The following is a 16,985-nucleotide window of genomic DNA, read 5'->3' as shown; positions in this document are numbered from 1 at the left end:
GAGCGAGACTGTGGCGGCTCATGCCTGTAACCCCAGTACTTTGGGAGGCTGAGGCAGGCAGATCGCCTGAGTCTAAGAGTTTGAGACCAGCCTGGCAACATGGTGAAACCCCATCTCTACAAAAAATTAAAACATTAGCCAGGCGAGGTGGTGCACACCTATAATCCCAGCTACTTGGGGAGCTGAGCTGGGAGGATCACCTGAGCTCAGGAAGTGGAGGCTGCGGTGAGCTATGATCAGTAAAACACAAGACAGGTTCACTGGCTCCCATCCCAACCCCGACCAGCTCCCTAGTATAACAACTTACATGAATGTGGACTGTACCCTTATAGTCTTCCTCTTCTTTATTTTCTTCTTTCCTCCTCCCCCTTCTCCTCCTCCTCCCCCCTCCTCCTTCTTGTCCTCTCTGTCCTCCTCCCCCTTGTCCTCCCTCTCTTCCCCCTAGTCCTCCCCCTCCTCCCCCTCCTCTTCCCCCTCCTCTTCTTCCCCCTCCTCCTTCCCTTCTTCCTCCCCCTCCTCCCCCTACCCTTCTTCCTCCCTCCACTACCCTTCCTCCTCCCCCTCAATGGCACATGCCACCAAGCCTGGCTAATTTTTCTATTTTGTTAGAGACAGGGTTTCACCATATTGGCCAGACTGGTCTCAAACTCCTGACCTCAAGTGATCTGCCCACTTCAGTCTCCTAAAGTGCTGGGATGACAGGCGGGAGCCACCATGCCCAGCCGTAAGTTAGACCTTTTGATATCATCCAGAAAATACCAAGGCTCTATACACTTTCTAAATTGAGGTAAAATATATGTAATATAAAATTAACCATTTTAACCATGTTTAAGTGTGCAACTTAGTAGTATTAAGTACATTCAAAGTGTTGTGCAACCATTACCACTATCCATTTTTACTTAAACTTTTTTCTTCTCTGTTCTTCAGTTTGGATATTTGCTACCAATCTGTCTTTAAATTTGTTAACACTTTCTTTTGTCATCTCCAATCTGCTCTCAAGCCCACACAGTGAATTTTAAAATTTCAGATAGTCTACATTTTTAAGTTTTAGAATTTCCATTTGTTTTTTGTTTTGTTTTGTTTGTTTGTTTTTGAGACAGGGTCTCACTCTGTTGCCCAGGCTGGAATGCAGTAGTGCAATCAATCACAGCTCACTGCAGCCTCAACCTCCTGGGCTCAAGTGATCCTCCTGCCTCAGCCCCCCAAGTAGCTGGGTCTACTGGCTTATGCCACCATGCTCGGCTAATTTTTGTATTTTTTGTGGCGACAGTGTTTCACCATGTTGCTCAACTGGTCTTGAACTCCTGAGCTCTCATGATCCACCCACCTTGGCCTCTCAAAGTGCTGGAGTTACAGACATAATAGCTGCCTCAAAGCCAACATCTGGGTTACTTCAGGGCCAGTCTCCTTTAACTTCCTTCTTTCCTGAGCATGGGTCATGTTTTCCTATTTTGTGAGATGTCGAGTAATTTTGGATTGAGTTCTGGACATTGTGGAAGATATGTTGCAGAGTCTCTGGATTCTGTTATGTTCCTTTGAAGAGCATTGATTTTTTAACATTTATTTTTTATCAGGCAGTTAACCTGGCTGGACTCAGACTCTAAAGTCTGTTTCTTCTGTGGTGGGTAGTGGATGAAATGTTGGCCTGGTTCTGTTAGCCTCAGCAGGGCTATTTGGAGTATGCCCAATATCCATGGGCTAAGGGTCAGCAAGAGATGTACTCAGACTTTTAATGTAGAATATGGGGCTCTGGCTCTTTTCTTTCTTTCTTTCTTCCTTCCTTCCTTCCTTCCTTTCTTTCTTTCTCTCTTTCTTTCTTTTTTTTTTTTTTTAAGAGATAGTCTCTCTTGCTCCCCCAGGCTGGAGTGCAGTGGTGCAATCATAGCTTCTGGGCTCCAAGGATCCTCCTACCTCAGCCTCCTGAGTAGCTGGGACTACAGGCATGTACCGCTTAACCCAGCTTTTTCTTTTTCTTTTTTTCTTTCTTTCCTTTTTTTTTTTTTTTTTTTTTTGGTAGAGACAGGGTCTCACTATGTTGCCAAAGCTGGTCTCAAACTCCTAGCCTCAAGTAATCCTCCCACCTCAGCCTCCCGAAGCAGTGGAATTATAGGCATGAGCCACCACACCCAGCCCTATCCTCTTAATCTTTAAGCCAGTTTTTATCTCCAATGAATAGCAATCCAAATGAGAAATTCACCCAGTGCCATTTCTTTCTTCCATTTATAGATTCCCTTCCAACTGCTACTTGTCTTTTCTCTCTAGAGTGATACTGTCCAGTAGAATTTTATTTCTTTTTTCTTTTTTTTTTTTTTTTTTTTGAGACAGAATCTTGCTCTGTCGCCCAGGCTGGAGTGCAGTGGCGCAATCTTGGCTCACTGCAACCTCCACCTTCTGGATTCAAGTGATTCTCCTGCCTCAGCCTCCCGAGTAGCTGGGACTACAGGTGCCACCACCACACCCAGCTAATTTTTTGTATTTTTAGTAGAGACGGGGTTTCACCATGTTAGCCAGGATGGTCTCGATCTCCTGACCTCGTGATCCACCCACTTCAGCCTCCTAAAGTGCTGGGATTATAGGCATGAGCCACCACACCCGGCCTCCAGTAGAATTTTCTTTTCTTTTTTTTTTTTTTTTGAGACGGAGTTTCCCTCTTGTTGCCCAGGCTGGAGTGCAATGGCACGATCTTGGCTCACCGCAGCCTGTGCCTCCCAGGTTCAAGCGATTCTCCTGCCTCAGCCTCCCTAGTAGCTGGGATCACAGGCATGTGCCACCACGCCCGGCTAATTTTTTTGTATTTTTAGTAAAGATGGTTTCTCCATGTTGGTCAGGCTGGTCTCAAATTCCTGACCTCAGGTGATCCTCCCACCTCGGCCTCCCAAAGTGCTGGGATTACAGGCGTGAGCCAACATACCTGGCCTAGAACTTTCTACAATGATGGAAATGTTCCATATCTGTACTGTCCAAAGTGGTAGCCACTGGCTACATGTGGCTATTGAGCATACAAATGTTGTTAGGGCAACATATTTATTAAAACCTTTTTATTTAAACCTTTTTTTTTGAGACAGGGTCTCACTCTGTTGCCCAGGTTAAAGAGTGTGATGGTGTGATCACAGCTCCCTGCAGGTTAGATCTCCCAGGCTTGTCATCCTTCCACCTCAGCCTCCTGAGTAGCTAGGACTATAGGCAGACACCACCAGGCCTTGCTGACTTTTTTGTTTTTTTTTTTTTTGAAGTGGAGGTGAGGTTTTCACTGTGTTGTCCAGGCTGGTCTTAAACTCCTGGGCTCACGTGATCCTCCCGCCTTGACCTCCCAAAGTGCTAGGGTTACAGACATGAACCACCGCAGCCAGCCTGAATATTTTTATTTTATTTTTATTTTTTTTTAAGAGATGGGGGTCTGTCTATGTTGTCCAGCCTGGTCTCAAATTCCCGGCCTCAAGCAATCCTCCAACTTCAGCCTGGGATTACAGGCAAAAGCCACCACACCCGGCTAATTTTATTTTATTTTATTTTATTTAGGCGGAGTCTTGCTCTGTCACCTAGGCTGGAGTACAGTAGTGTGATCTCAGCTCACTGCAACTTCCACCTCCCGGGTTCAAGTGATTCTCCTGCCTCAGCCTCCCGAGTAGCTGGGATTACAGGCACGTACCACCATGCCTACCTAATTTTTTGTATTTTAGTAGAGAGGGGCTTTCACCATGTTGGCCAGGCTGGTCTTGAACTCCTGACCTCAGGTGATCTGCCCGCCTCAGCCTCCCAGAGTGCTGGATTTACAGGCGTGAGCCACAGAGACCAACCTAACTAATTTTAATGTATTTAAATTTAAATGGGCACATATAGCTAGTGGCTACCATCCTGGATATTGCAGCATTAGAGCTTTCAGATAGGTTTTGTTTTTGTTTTTTTGAGACAGAGTCTTGCTCTGTTGCCCAGGCTGGAGTGCAGTGGTGCAGTCTCAGCTCACTGGAACCTCTGCCTCCTGGGTTCAAGTGATTGTCCTGCCTCAGCTTCCCGAGTAGCTGGGACCACAGGTGCCCGCCACCATGCCCAGCTAATTTTTGTATTTTTAGTAGAGACGGGGTTTCACCATGTTGGCCAGGCTGGTCTCGAACTCCTGACCTCAGGTGATCCGCCCACCTCGGCATCTCATAGTGCTGGGATTACAGGCGTGAGCCACCGCACCTGGTCCCATTCTACTTTCTGTCTCTATGAATGGGACTACTCTGGAGACCTTGTATAAGTGGAATCATACAGGATTTGTCCTCTTGTGACTGGTTTATTTCATTCAACATAACGTCCTCAAGGTTTATCCATGTTGTATCTTCCTCCTCTTTTTCTTCCTTTTGTTTTGTTTTTTTGTTTGTTTGTTTGTTTGTTTGTTTGTTTTGAGACAGAGTTTCGTTCTTGTTGCCCAGGCTGGAGTGCAATGGTGTGATCTTGGCTCACTGCAACCTCCGCCTCCCAGGCTAAAGCGATTCTCCTGCCTCAGTCTCCCGAGTAGCTGGGATTACAGGCACATAGCACCATGCCTGGCTAATTTTTATATTTTTAGTAGAGACGGGGTTTCACCATGTTTGCTGGGATGGTCTCAATCTCCTGACCTCGTGATCTGCCCCCCTCGGCCTCCCAAAGTGCTGGGATTACAGGTGTGAGCCACCACACCCAGCCTAGTAGAGACAAGGTTTCGCCATGTGGTCAGGCTAGTCTCAAACTCCTGACCTCAGGTGATCCACCTGCCTCAGCCTCCCAATGTGCTGGGATTACAGGCGTGAGCCACCGCGCCTGGCCGTCTTTGCTTTTTCCCCCCATTTGCTGTTTTAAAACTTCTAGTTCAGGCCAGGCATAGTGGCTAATGCCTATAATCCCAGCACTTTGGGAGGCCGAGGGAGGTGGATCACCTGAGGTCAGGAGTTCGAGACCAGCCTGGCCATCATGGAGAAACCCTGTCAAAAAAAAAATAAAAAATAAATCTTGTAGTTCAGGCTGGCTGTGGTGGCTCATACCTATAATCCCAGCACTTTGGGAAGCCGAGGCGGGAGGACTGCTTGAACCTAGGAGTTTGAGACTAGCCCAGGCAACATAGTGAGACCCTCCCCACCATCTCTATAAAGAATTTTAAAATTAGGCAGGCTGGTGGCATGTGTCTGTGGTTCCAGATACTGAGGAGACTGAGATGGGAGGATCACCTGAGCCTGGGGGGTTGAGGCTGCAGTGAGCTGTGATCGTGCCACTGTAGTCCAGCCTGGGCAACAGAGCAAGACCCTATCCCAAAAAAAAAAAACTAAATACCTTCTAGTTGAAAAGGTTTTACGTGTCCTATTTCATAACTTGTTGTTTGGTGTACCACAGTTTTGTTAGTTCAGATCGAGAAAGACGTTTCCTAACATGATATATGCGTTAGCAAGGTTTTCTTTGGAGAGGGAACTCTGTATCTGCTAGGTGTTTCTTCAACTTTCCCAAGTGTTTGGGTCAAATTTCTGCTTATGGCTGGGCGCGGTGATTCATGCCTGTAATCCCAGCACTTTGGGAGGCCAAGGCAAGAGGATCACTTGAACCCAGCCTGGGCAACATGGTGAAATCCCACCTCTACAAAACAGTACAAAAATTAGCTGGGCGTGGTGGCACCTACCTGTATAGTCCTAGCTACTTGGGAGGCTGAGATGGGAGGATCACTTAGGCCCAAGAGGCAGAGGTAGCAATAAGCCGCAATCTCACCACTGCACTCCAGCCTGAGCAACAGAGCCAGATGCTGTCTTTTAAAAAAAGAAAAAACGGGGCTGGGTGCGGTGGCTCATGCCTGTAATCCCAGCACTTTGGGAAGCTAAGGCGGGTGGATCACTCGAGGCCAGGAGTTTCAGACCAGCCTGGCCAACATAGCAAAACCCCGTCTCTACTAAAAATACAAAAATTAGCTGGGCATCGTGGCATGGACCTGTAATTCCAGCTACTCAGGGTGGCTGAGGCAGTAGAATCGCTTGAACCCGAGAGGTGGAGGTTGCAGTGAGCCGAGATCACGCCACTGTGCTCCAGCCTCGGTAACAGAGCAAGACTCTGTCTCAAAAAAAAAAAAAAAAAAAAAAGGAAAAGGAAAAAATAAATCGGTTTATTTCTTAGCTTGCAAGGCACCTTGCTGTTAGTTCTCTCACAGTTATCTGCCCCAGGAACGTAGAGACGGTTATAGATAAAAATCCTGTTACCTTGGACCTGGTAAAGGCTGCTGGACTAGGTATAGCTCACCCAGCCTCCAGCGTCCTGTTCATTATCTTGATTGAGAGGCTGATTTCATGGGTGTGTACCTATGTCAAAATGTGTTGGATCTCCTGGGTGCCGTGGCTCATGCCTGTAATCTCAGCACTTTGGGAGGCGGAGGCGGGCAGATCACCTGAGGTCAGGATTTGAAGACCAGCCTGGCCAACGTGGTGAAACCCCATGTCCACTAAAAACACACAAAAAATTAGCCATGCATGGTAGTGGATGCCTGTGATCCCAGCTACTCAGGAGGCTGAGGTAAGAGGATCACTTCAACCCGAGAAGTGGAGGTTGCAGTGAGCCAAGATCATGCCACTGCATTCCAGCCTGGGCAATAGAGACTCCATCTCAAAAAAAAAGAAAAAGGTAGGCCAGGTGTGGTGGCTCACGCCTGTAATCCCAGCACTTTGGGAGGCTGAGGTGGGCGGATCACCTGAGGTCAGGAGTTCAAGAGCAGGCTGGCCAACGTAGAGAAGCCTCATCTCTACTAAAAACACAAAATTAGCTGGGCATGGTGGCACGTGCCTGTAATCCCAGCTACGTGGGAGGCTGAGGCAGGAGAATTGCTTGAACCTGGAGGTGGAGCTTGCAGTGAACCTAGATCACGCCACTGCACTCCAGCCTGGGTGACAGAGCGAGACTCCATCTGAAAAAAAAAAGTGTTGGATCTCACACTTTAAACACGTACAGCTTCTTGCCTGTTGATTATACTTCCATAATGCTGTTTTTATTTTTACTTTTTTTTTTTTTATTAAACCAGTAATAGCCCAAGTGGGCTCCCCTCACACTCCCACACGTATACTTAATCCTGTCTCTGAGTAACAATCGGATGCTAATCCCCCACCACTACCCCTGCCCCACTACTCCACCTTTGGGGCTGGGGACTGTTCATTCTCTGCCCCACTACTCCACCTTTGGGGCTGGGGACTGTTCATTCTTTCCCTCCAACCCCCAGAGATCAGATCCTCTCTCCTCCCTCGGCCTTTGAGGCCTCCCTGATGGACCTCCCCTACTTACTCTGGGATGCTGGGGGCCCCTGGAGGTCTCACCCTGGCCTGACCGTCACTTATTGGGGAGAGACTTAGAGGCCGACTTGAGTACTCCAACCTCCAGGGAGCCAGGGCTGGCTCCGAAGAAAGCCCTAGGGGAGGGAGGGGATTGGCTGGGGAGGGGGCTCTGCCTAACGTAGGAAGAGCAGGGGAGGCCTCTTAAATAGGGATCTTAATCTGATGCAGGACTTGAGAGGCAAGTGTGAACCGGCCCAGGGAAGAGGGTGGAGGCGTGTCGGAAAAAGGGCACTGATGCAGAGGCCTGGGGGCTTGGGCTGGTCTTGGGAATCATAGCATCTGGATGGCATGGGGCTGAGATAACCAGAGCTTGAATAGAGCTGCAGAAGAGAGAGAATTCCAGAAGGGTGAGGAGGTGGAGGCCCCTCTTTACTTCTTTCCCGCAGTCAGCATCAGGCCAGAGTTGGGCGGGCACCTGCTGGGGGATCCTCATGGTCCAGTATTGGTTGTAGCTTTTGAGGGGGCTGATAGGAGAGATGGTTGCCAGGGAATGGTTCCAAGAAGGTGGAATAGGGGAGGAGGCTGGGGATACCCAGGGGACATGGCCCAGTTTACCGAGGCTCCTGAGCTGCCAGGGGCATAGACGTTAAGAAATTGCATGCGGAGGCTGGGTGTGGTGGCTTGTGTCTGTAATCCTAGCACCTTAGGAAGCCATAGTGGGAGAATGGCTCAAGACCAGGAATGCAAGACCAGCCTGGGCAGCATACCGAGACCCTATCTCTACAAAAAACTAACGAAAAGGAGCTGGGTGTGGTGGCATGCTCCTGTAGTCCCAGCTGCTTGGAAGGCTGAGGCGGGAGGATCACTTAAGTCCAAGAGTTCAAGGCTGCAGTGAGCTGCAGTGGTGCCACTGCACTCCAGTCTGGGCAACAGAACGAGACCCTATCTCTTTAAGAAAGAAAAACTGTGGCCAGGCATGGTGGCTCACACCTGTAATCCCAGCACTTTGGGAGGCCACTGTAGATGGATCACCTGAGGTCAGGAGTTCGAAACCAGCCTGGCCAGCATGGTGAAAGCCTGACTCTACTAAAAATACAAAAATTATCCGGGCGTGATGGCAAACGCCTGTAATCCTAGTTATTCGGGTGACTGAGGCAAAAGAATCGCTTGAACCTGGGAGGCAGAGGTTGCAGTGAGCCGAGATCGCGCCACTGCACTCCAGCCTAGGCAACAAAAGCAAAACTCTGTCTCAAAAAAAAAAAAAGAAAAACTGCATGCTGAGCTCCTAGTACCCTGAGAGCTCAGAGGGCAAATAGAAGGAGAAGCTTGCTTTTTGGGGAAACTTTAATCAGCAGAGGTAGGCCTGGGGAGGCCTCCACAGGATCCTATGAACCCTGAGCCCACTGTGGGGGCAAAGCAGCCCCCTCCTCACCCAGGGGAGCTTCTAGCCTTGACCCTGCCCCTTGCTGACTGAGAGACCTGTGATCTGTATCCAGTCACTTCTTACTTTGAGCCTTGGTCTTCCCAGTTCCCAAGTTTCCTTTATGGGAATGTTTATGGAGATCAATCCAACCATGCCTGTTAAGGGTGGGTTATTTTTCTAGAGAGTTTGACCACCTGAGCTAACGTCCTTGCACCCTCCCACCTGTCCATCTGTCTATTCTACTCATTCATCCATGTAGCAAACATTTAGTTGGCATCTAATGTGTCCAGCCCTATCTGAAGCTCTGAGAATACAGCTGTGACTCAAACCACTTTCTTTCATGAAACTTATGCCTTGGGGTGAAGAAGGCACCCCAATGAAACAGATCAACTGGGACAAGAGGGTTGAAGGAACTACACAGGATCAGGAGACAGAATAATATGGTGGCCTCTCTGGTGGTAGTCTGAGAAGACTTCTTGGAGGAGGTGACATTTGAGCTGAGCTATGAATGATGACACAGACATGTATGTGACTGACTGGGGTGCAAATATGGTACAAGTGAGCTTGGTGAGTTGGAAGCCCAGCAAGCAGCAGTTGCTGTGGATTAAGCTGGGGAGGCAGCAGGGCCAGAATGTAGAGGGCAAGAATGTGTCCAGAAATAAGGGGCTCAGGTAAGGCGGAACCTTGGACTAGAGGTCCACCTTGGAGTCTTTGGGGGGAGTGGTACCTCAACCGGTGGCATCTCTGGTCACTAGCACCCTGTGTGAGGCCGCTGCTCAGAGTGGAAGAGACAGGGCCATCTGGAAGGGACAGCCAGGACCTGGTGCAGAGGCAGGCTATGGTTATCTGCAAACAGCCCCCTTCCTTCCAGAACGTCACGTGCTCCCATCTGAGCCTCTGGCCGCAGGAATCAGGTGACCCCAGGCAGCAGGCCAGGCTGCAGGGGCGGGTGAGTGAGTCAATACATGCAAGTGTGTGTGTGTGTGTGTTTTCATCTCTGGGAGGCCCAGACATCTGGGGTCTGAATTAATTGCCTTTTTCACAACCCGGGACATAGTCCTGTATTTCCAGCTAGATTGAAAGCAAAACAAAACAAACCTATGTGCATAGCTCTGATCTGCTGAGCAGTGCCGGAGTCCTTGGGGATTCTGGGAAGCCGTGGGGACCAGTCCTTCTCACTCAGACCCCTGGAGGGGGGCCGGGATCCTCTGCTCATTCCCCCCAACCCACCTCCCGTGTCAGTACAAAGCCCCATTCTCTTTCTGTCCCCCAATCCAGGGCTATTTTTAGCCACTAAGAAGGATTATCAGTTTGGTTCCCAGGTGGCAGGGGCAGAGCTGGGAGTGGGGCCAGGGAGGTTTCAAACAGCAGCCAGGCTTGGGGGCGGGTGGGGTGAGGGGAGAAGAGAGACTCGGGCCGGTCACACTGGCCCTGCCACCCACGCGGTGGCTCTGCAGATGACCCCGAAGCTGCTGTCGTGCAGCCCAGCCCAAACACATCAGCTGCAGATTTAAGGGAAGGTGGCAGAAGAAAGGAAAGCTTCCAGCAGCCTTAGACACCTCAGATGCTGGAAACCGTTCTAAGGGCTTGGAAGAACCATCTAGAAGCCTCCACAGGCCAGCACCCCTTCCTTGCAGACGACTCCCCATCCTGCCCCTGCCTCCTGTCTACTGGTAACCATCACGGTCTCTAAGCTGTTTTTTTGAGTTTGTTTTTTTCCAAAACAGGATCTGCTCTGTCGGCCAAGCTAGAGTGCAGTGGTGTGATCACAGCTCCCTGCAGCCTCAAACTCGTGGGCTCAACCAGTCCTCTCACCTCAGCCTCCTGAGTAGCCGGGATTACAGGTGTGTGCCACTATGCCCACCTAATTTTTAAATTTTTTGTAAAGATGGGATCTCGCTATGTTGCCCTGGCTGGTCTCCAGCTCCTGACCTTAGGCAATCCTCCCACTTCGGCCTCTCAAAGTGCTGGGTGTGAGCCACTGCACCCGGTCCTCTAAATTTTCCTAGGTGCTCATTCCACCTCAGGTGCCATTCGCAACCAGTCCATGTGGAAGAAGGACGATTGTTCCATTTTACAGATGAAACTGAGGCACAGACAGGCCATGTTCCATGGCTGGTAAACGGGTGAGGCAGGAATCAGGAATCAGATCCGTTGTGATATCAGCATGGAGTGTTTATAAACTGCCCACCTGCCCTGAGCCTCACAATAGCCTGATAGAACAAAGAGGGAATCTAGCTGTACCCATTTTTCAGATGGGACAACTGAGGCCCAGGAAGACAGAGGATGACAGGGAATGAACAGAAGAACTGGATCCAAAAGAGAAAAGCTAGAAATTGAGGAACACATCCCTCAGCCTCATTTCCTCCCTTCCCTCAGGAGGAGAAGTTGAACCTTGCTGGCCTGAGGTGCCTGGTTACAGCCATACCTGAGACCCTCCCATATGCCAGACTCTGCCTCAATGCCCCAGGTGCAAGGTCTCTGAGCTGCTTAACCACCCTTCAGGGAGGGCACTTGTCCCACCAACAGGTGACGAAATTGAGGCTCCCGGGGCTTTGAAGCATTGCAGCCAGGACTCCAGTCTGCTGGGCTCCAGACCCTGTTCTTTTCTCAGACCACAGCATCTCTTATTTATGCTTTAAGAGGGAGAAGAGGGAAGGGAACAGACAGAGACAGGTTGGTGAGGTTAGTGAGAGAGTAGGACCACTGGGGCCAGACCTCTGCAATCAGGGCATATCAGGTCTGAAGCTTCCTTGGAGAGCTCCCTGGTTTAGAAGGTTTAGAAAATGCATCTGTTCCCCTTTCTGTTCCACTGAGGAAGGGATGGGCATGATTCAGCAGAGGACAGTGGAGTTTAGAACTGGTTATGCTTCCTTCTCCAACCCTCCCTGCAAAAACACTGGCCAGCTCCTGACATCACAGTGAATAAGATGGGATTGGGAGAGGGTGCTTTAACAGGATCCAAAGCAAGGCAATCAGGGGCTGCTTTCAGGAGGAGGTGACAACTGAGCTGGGTTTTGAAGGATGCATACGAGTTTGCCAAACAGAGAAAGTGTTTAAGCCCTTCAGGGCAGAGATGTTGCTTGTTTTCCCCACCATTATGTGTCTTCAGCACCCAAATACTAAATGAGTATTCTAGGCAGAGGCCAGTATTTGTAAAGGCTAGGATGTGTGAAATTATATGGTCTGGTGGGAGCAGAGTATCAGCTAGTGAACTGGTGGGCATTGAAGCTGGGCACATCAGCAGAGGTGAGGCTTGAGATTGTGAGAAGCCATTGCTCCTGTGGTTCTCCCTCATCCCCTATGCTTATCATGACTTGAATGCACCAAGGTGTGCAAGGATGCATCCAAGACCCTTGGGTGAGGGGAAAACATGGAGCTGGGGGTCTGGATGCCTGGGCCTTCCAGGGATACCTAGCCCCATTCCATCTGCACCTGGGGGGATCTCAGAAAGTTAGCAGGGTCTCTGAGAAGGCTGTACCAGTGACTCAGAAGGCTGAGGTGGGAGGATGGCTTGAACCCAGGAGTTTGAGGCTGAAGTGAGCTATGATCAGGCCACTGCACTCCAGTCTGGGTGACAACGTGAGACCCTGTCTCAAAAAAAAAAAAGGTGTTGGCCGGGCGCGGTGGCTCAAGCCTGTAATCCCAGCACTTTGGGAGGCCGAGACGGGCGGATCACGAGGTCAGGAGATCGAGACCATCCTGGCTAACACAATGAAACCCCGTCTCTACTAAAAATACAAAAAAAATTAGCCGGGCGTGGTGGCGGCGCCTGTAGTCCCAGATACTCGGGAGGCTGAGGCAGGAGAATGGCGGGAACCCGGGAGGCGGAGCTTGCAGTGAGCCGAGATCGGGCCACTGCACTCCAGCCTGGGCGACAGAGCGAGACTCCGCCTCAAAAAAAAAAAAAAAAAAAAAGGTGCGGGGGATTGCAAATACCCTGCAGTGGTCATGGCTCTGGCTGTGAGGCTGAGTACAGTTGGGACCAGGAGTGCCAAGCTGGCCATGTGTCCTTGAGCCCCCATGGGCACATAGGATCAAGCCAACCTTGTCTGCTAGTGAAGATGATTTCTTTTTCTTGAGAAATCAACCACCTGGGCTGAAGTCCCCACATCCACTCAGCTGTTCATGTGTCTACTCTGGGATGCCTGGGCCTCATTGTAGGTCTAGACTAGCTGTTAGGTCTAGACACACCCTTGACTGCTTGTTGGGCCACTGACTTCTAGTGCCCATCTCCAGCCAGAGTATCCAATGCTAGCAGTTGCTCCTAATACTTCACTGATGCTTAAATGTCAGGTGCCTCGTGGTATGGTACTCAGCCTGCCCCTTCATGTGTACTCTCTTCCTTCCCCCCCCCCCCCCCCGCCAAAACAGGGTCTTGTTGACCCCTTGGTGATAGATAGAGGATTCCATCTATCTTCATGTATTTCAACAGCAGCCACTCACTGACAAATCCTACCCAGGCCTCACCCACCACAGGCCTGTGCCCCAAACCTGAGTAGCTCCTGCCTCCTCCACATGCCCACAGGAACATTTTAGCTGCCCACCCCTGCACCCACAATTTGTGTTGTCTGACACTTAGCCTGACTCCTGTCCTGAAATCAGCTCACCCATTCTGGTTCATCCAGTTCTTCAGATTGGAAGGCTGACAGCTTCAGTGGCCAAGTGGGGTGAGGCTGAAGATGGAATTAAGATTGGTAATCAGCTGACTTTGAGAGGGGAGATTATCTGGGTGAACCCAGTGTCATCACAAGGGTACTAAAATGAAGACGACGGAGGCAGAAGAGACATTGTCAGAATGACGAGATGGGAGAATGACCCAATGAGCCATTGCTGGCCCTGAAGATTGAGAAAGGGACCAGGAGCCGGAGGATGCAGGCAGCCTCTAAAGCCAGAAAAGGCAGGAAATGGCTGGGTGTGGTGGCTGGAGCCTGTAGTCCCAGCTACTCAGGAGGCTGAGGCAGGAAGATGGCTTGAGCCCAGGAGATTGAGGCTGCAATGAGCTGATTGTGCCACTGTGTTCCAGACTGGATGACAGAGTGAGATTCCCTCCCCGCAGAAAATGTAGTCTCTTAGCAATTTTCCAGTATATACTACATTATTAACTAAAATCATCATGATGTACAGTAGATCTCTTGGACTTACTACTCCTGCTAACTGAAATTTCATATCCTTTGACCAATATCTTGACAATTTCCTCTCCCAACCCTTCTCTTCTCTGGCTCCACTTTGGAACGCATTTGGCTCTTGGGGTCCCCACCTCTAAAATGTCTCTGGAATCTATCCCCTTATCTCTACCTCATCTCACCTGGACACACCAGAGTACCCTCTTCTGGCCTCCAAATGCTACACGCTGCATGGCAACCAATACCCTGAGGATCCCTGCATTATTCAAAATAGAACCAAGGGCAGCGGAACCCCCACATTCACCTGGTGGGAGTGTAAAATGGTGCAGTCTCACCCTGGAAAGCAGTTTGCCCACCTCAGCCTCCCAAAGTGCTGGGATTACAGGGGTGAGCCACTACGACCAGCTGCCCCCCAGGCTGGTCTTGAACTCTTGTCTTCAAGCAGTTCTTCTGCCTCAGTCTCCCAATGCTGGAATTACAGGCATGAGCCACTGCACCTGGGTCTTTATTTTATTTGTATATTTTTATTTTTTATTTACTCTCTTTTTGGAGACAGGTATCACTCTGTCATTCAGGCTGGAGTACGGTGGCATGATCACAGCTCATTGCAGCCCTGAACTCCTGGGCTTTAAGCGATCCTCCTGCCTCTGCCTCATGAGTAGCTGGGATTACGGCCACATGCCACCATGCCCGGCTAATTTTTATATTTTTTGTAGAGACAGAGTTTCACTATGTTGTCCAGGCTGGTCTCAAACCCCTGGGCTCAAGCAATCCTCCTGTCTCAGCCTCCTAAACACTGGGGTTATGGTATTTTTATTTTTATTTATTTTATTTATTTTTGAGACGGAGTCTTGCTCTGTCACCCAGGCTGGAGTGCAGTGGCGTGATCTTGGCTCACTGCAGCCTCCGCCTCCCGGGTTCAAGCGATTCTCCTGTCTCAGCCTCCTGAGTAGCTGGGATTACAGGCACCTGCCACCATGCCCGGCTAATTTTTGTATTTTTAGTAGAGACGGGGTTTCACCATGCTGGCCAGGCTGGTCTCAAACTCCTGATCTCAAGTGATCCACCCACCTTGGCCTCCTGAAGTGCTGGGATTACAGGCGTGAGCCACTGTGCCCAGCCTGTATTTCGTAACATGGCAAGACTGTCATGAAGAACTGACAAAACTAAGCTATGATGACAAAAGAAAAGGTAGTGGGGGACAGGGCAAGGTGGCTTACACCTATAATCCCAGCAATTTGGGAGGCTGAGCAGGGAGGATCGCTTGAGCCCGGGAGGTCAAGTCTGCAGTAAGTTATGATTGCACCACTCTACTCCAGCCTGGGCCACAGAGTGAGACCCTGTCTCAACAAAAAAAGCAAAAATTGGAATGGAATGGGTATTACCTTTGGGTGACAGGACAGCGGTGGAGGTTGACTGGGAAGAGGCGTGAAGGAAGTTTCTAGAGGGAATATTTGTGATGGGAGATTGGATTAGCCAGGTATATAGTTTTGTCCAAACTCAGTGACTATACCCTTAAGATGTGTGCAGGCCAGGTGCAGTGGCTCATGCCTGTAATCCCAACACTTCAGGAGGCCAAGGCAGGAGGATCACTTGGCCAGGAGTTTGAGAGCAGCCTGGGCAACATAGGGAGACCCTCTCTTTACACAAAAAATTTAAAAATTAGCCAGTCATGGTGGTGCGTGCCTATGGTCCTGGCTGTGTGGGGGTTGACATGAAAAGACTACCTGAGTCCAGGAGGTCAAGGCTTCAGGGAGCCATGGTCTCTGCACTCCAGCCTGGGTCACAGAGTGAGACCCTGTCTAAAACAAAAAGCCTGCATTTCACTTGGGTAAATTTTACCTTGAAAGGAAAAACCCATAAGCAAATATTGAACGCTAGTTAATGATCTGTGTGCTGACATGTGTAGGGGTGATGTGGCCTGAGGTCAGCTGCCTACTTTGAAATACATCGGGAATAACCAGATAGACTGATGGGTGGATAGAGGGATGGACAGGCAGAGGCAGATGGGTGATGGAATAAATAGAACGGAATGCAAAGGGGAGAATGTAGTGGTGGGAATACAGGTATTCACTGTAAAATTCTTTCAACTTTTCTGTAGGTTTGAAATGTTTGTTATAAAATGTTGGGGGAAGGCCGGGTGTGGTGGCTCATGCCTGTCATCCCAGCACTTTGGGAGGCTGAGGCAGGCAGATCACTTGACGTCAGGAGTTTGAGACCAGCCTGGCCAACATAACGAAACCCCATCTCTACTAAAAATACAAAAATTAGCCAGGTGTGGTGGTGTAATCCCAGCTACTTGGGAGGCTGAGGCACAAGAATTGCTTGAACCTGCAAGGTGGAGGTTGCAGTGAGCTGAGATCACGCCACTGCACTCCAGACTGGGCGGCAGAGTGAGACTTCATCTCAAAATAAAATGTTGGGGGAAATAATCCAGATTCTTCCCTGTGGCCCCCATGCCTTGCAGGCTCTGTGCTGCCCCTCATCACCTACCTGCCCTCCTCTCCTCCCTCTCTCCCCCGTCGCTCACTCTGTACCAGCCACACAGGCCTCCTCGCTGTTCCTCCGACATGCCAGGCATGGTCCTGCCTCAGAGCCCTTGCACCTGCTGTGTATTTATCTAGAAAGCCTCTCCCCTAGCCCCACTTTCTTGTGTGCAAACCCACAACCTTCTCTTCTTGTTTTGTTTTTCCCAAACGTAGAGTCTTGCTTTGTCCTCCAGGCTGGAGTACAGTGGTGTGATTATAGCTCCCTGCAGCCTCGAACTCCTGGGCTCGAGTCGGACTCTCACCTCAGCCTCCTGAATACCTAGAACTACAGATACATGCCACCACACCTGACTGCTTTTTAAATTTTTTTGTAGAGACAGAGTCTCGCTACGTTGCCCAGTCTGGTCTTGAACTCCTGGGCTCAAGCAATTCATCTGCCTGGACCTCGTAAACTGTTGGGATGACAGGTATGAGCCACTGTGCCTGGCCTGACCTCCTCATCTTTGGTTTTGTTTTTTTTTTTTTCTGAGACACAGTCTCGCTTTGTCGCCCAGTCTGGAGTTCAGTGACATGGTCTTGACTCCCTGCAACCTCTGCCTCCCAGGTTCAACTGATTCTCCTGCCTCAGCCTCCCAAGTAGCTGGGGTTACAGGCACATGCCACCATACCTTGCTAATTATTTTTGTATTTT

At 49.9% G+C, this 16,985-nt stretch overlaps 1 protein-coding gene across 2 annotated transcripts in view; it reads left to right on the top strand.

The window, feature by feature from the left end:
* The window catches only part of CERS4 (ceramide synthase 4), a 50,619-nt gene that overhangs the window by 18,312 nt on the left and 15,322 nt on the right, over window positions 1–16,985 (top strand). The window contains exon 1 of one of the 2 annotated variants that reach the window (XM_009199881.1): window positions 10,412–10,523. The exons of the other annotated variant lie outside the window; for it this stretch is intronic. The gene's annotated coding sequence lies outside the window, so the exon portion shown is untranslated. Of the gene's footprint in view, window positions 1–10,411; window positions 10,524–16,985 lie in introns of those variants that run through there. 2 annotated transcript variants of the gene reach the window in all.

The sequence above is a fragment of the Papio anubis genome, chromosome 20, assembly GCF_008728515.1.
Source record: "Papio anubis isolate 15944 chromosome 20, Panubis1.0, whole genome shotgun sequence".
Lineage (NCBI taxonomy): Eukaryota > Metazoa > Chordata > Mammalia > Primates > Cercopithecidae > Papio > Papio anubis.
The sequence above is the reverse complement of the archived record's forward strand: the minus strand, read 5'-3'. Positions and strand labels throughout refer to the sequence as shown.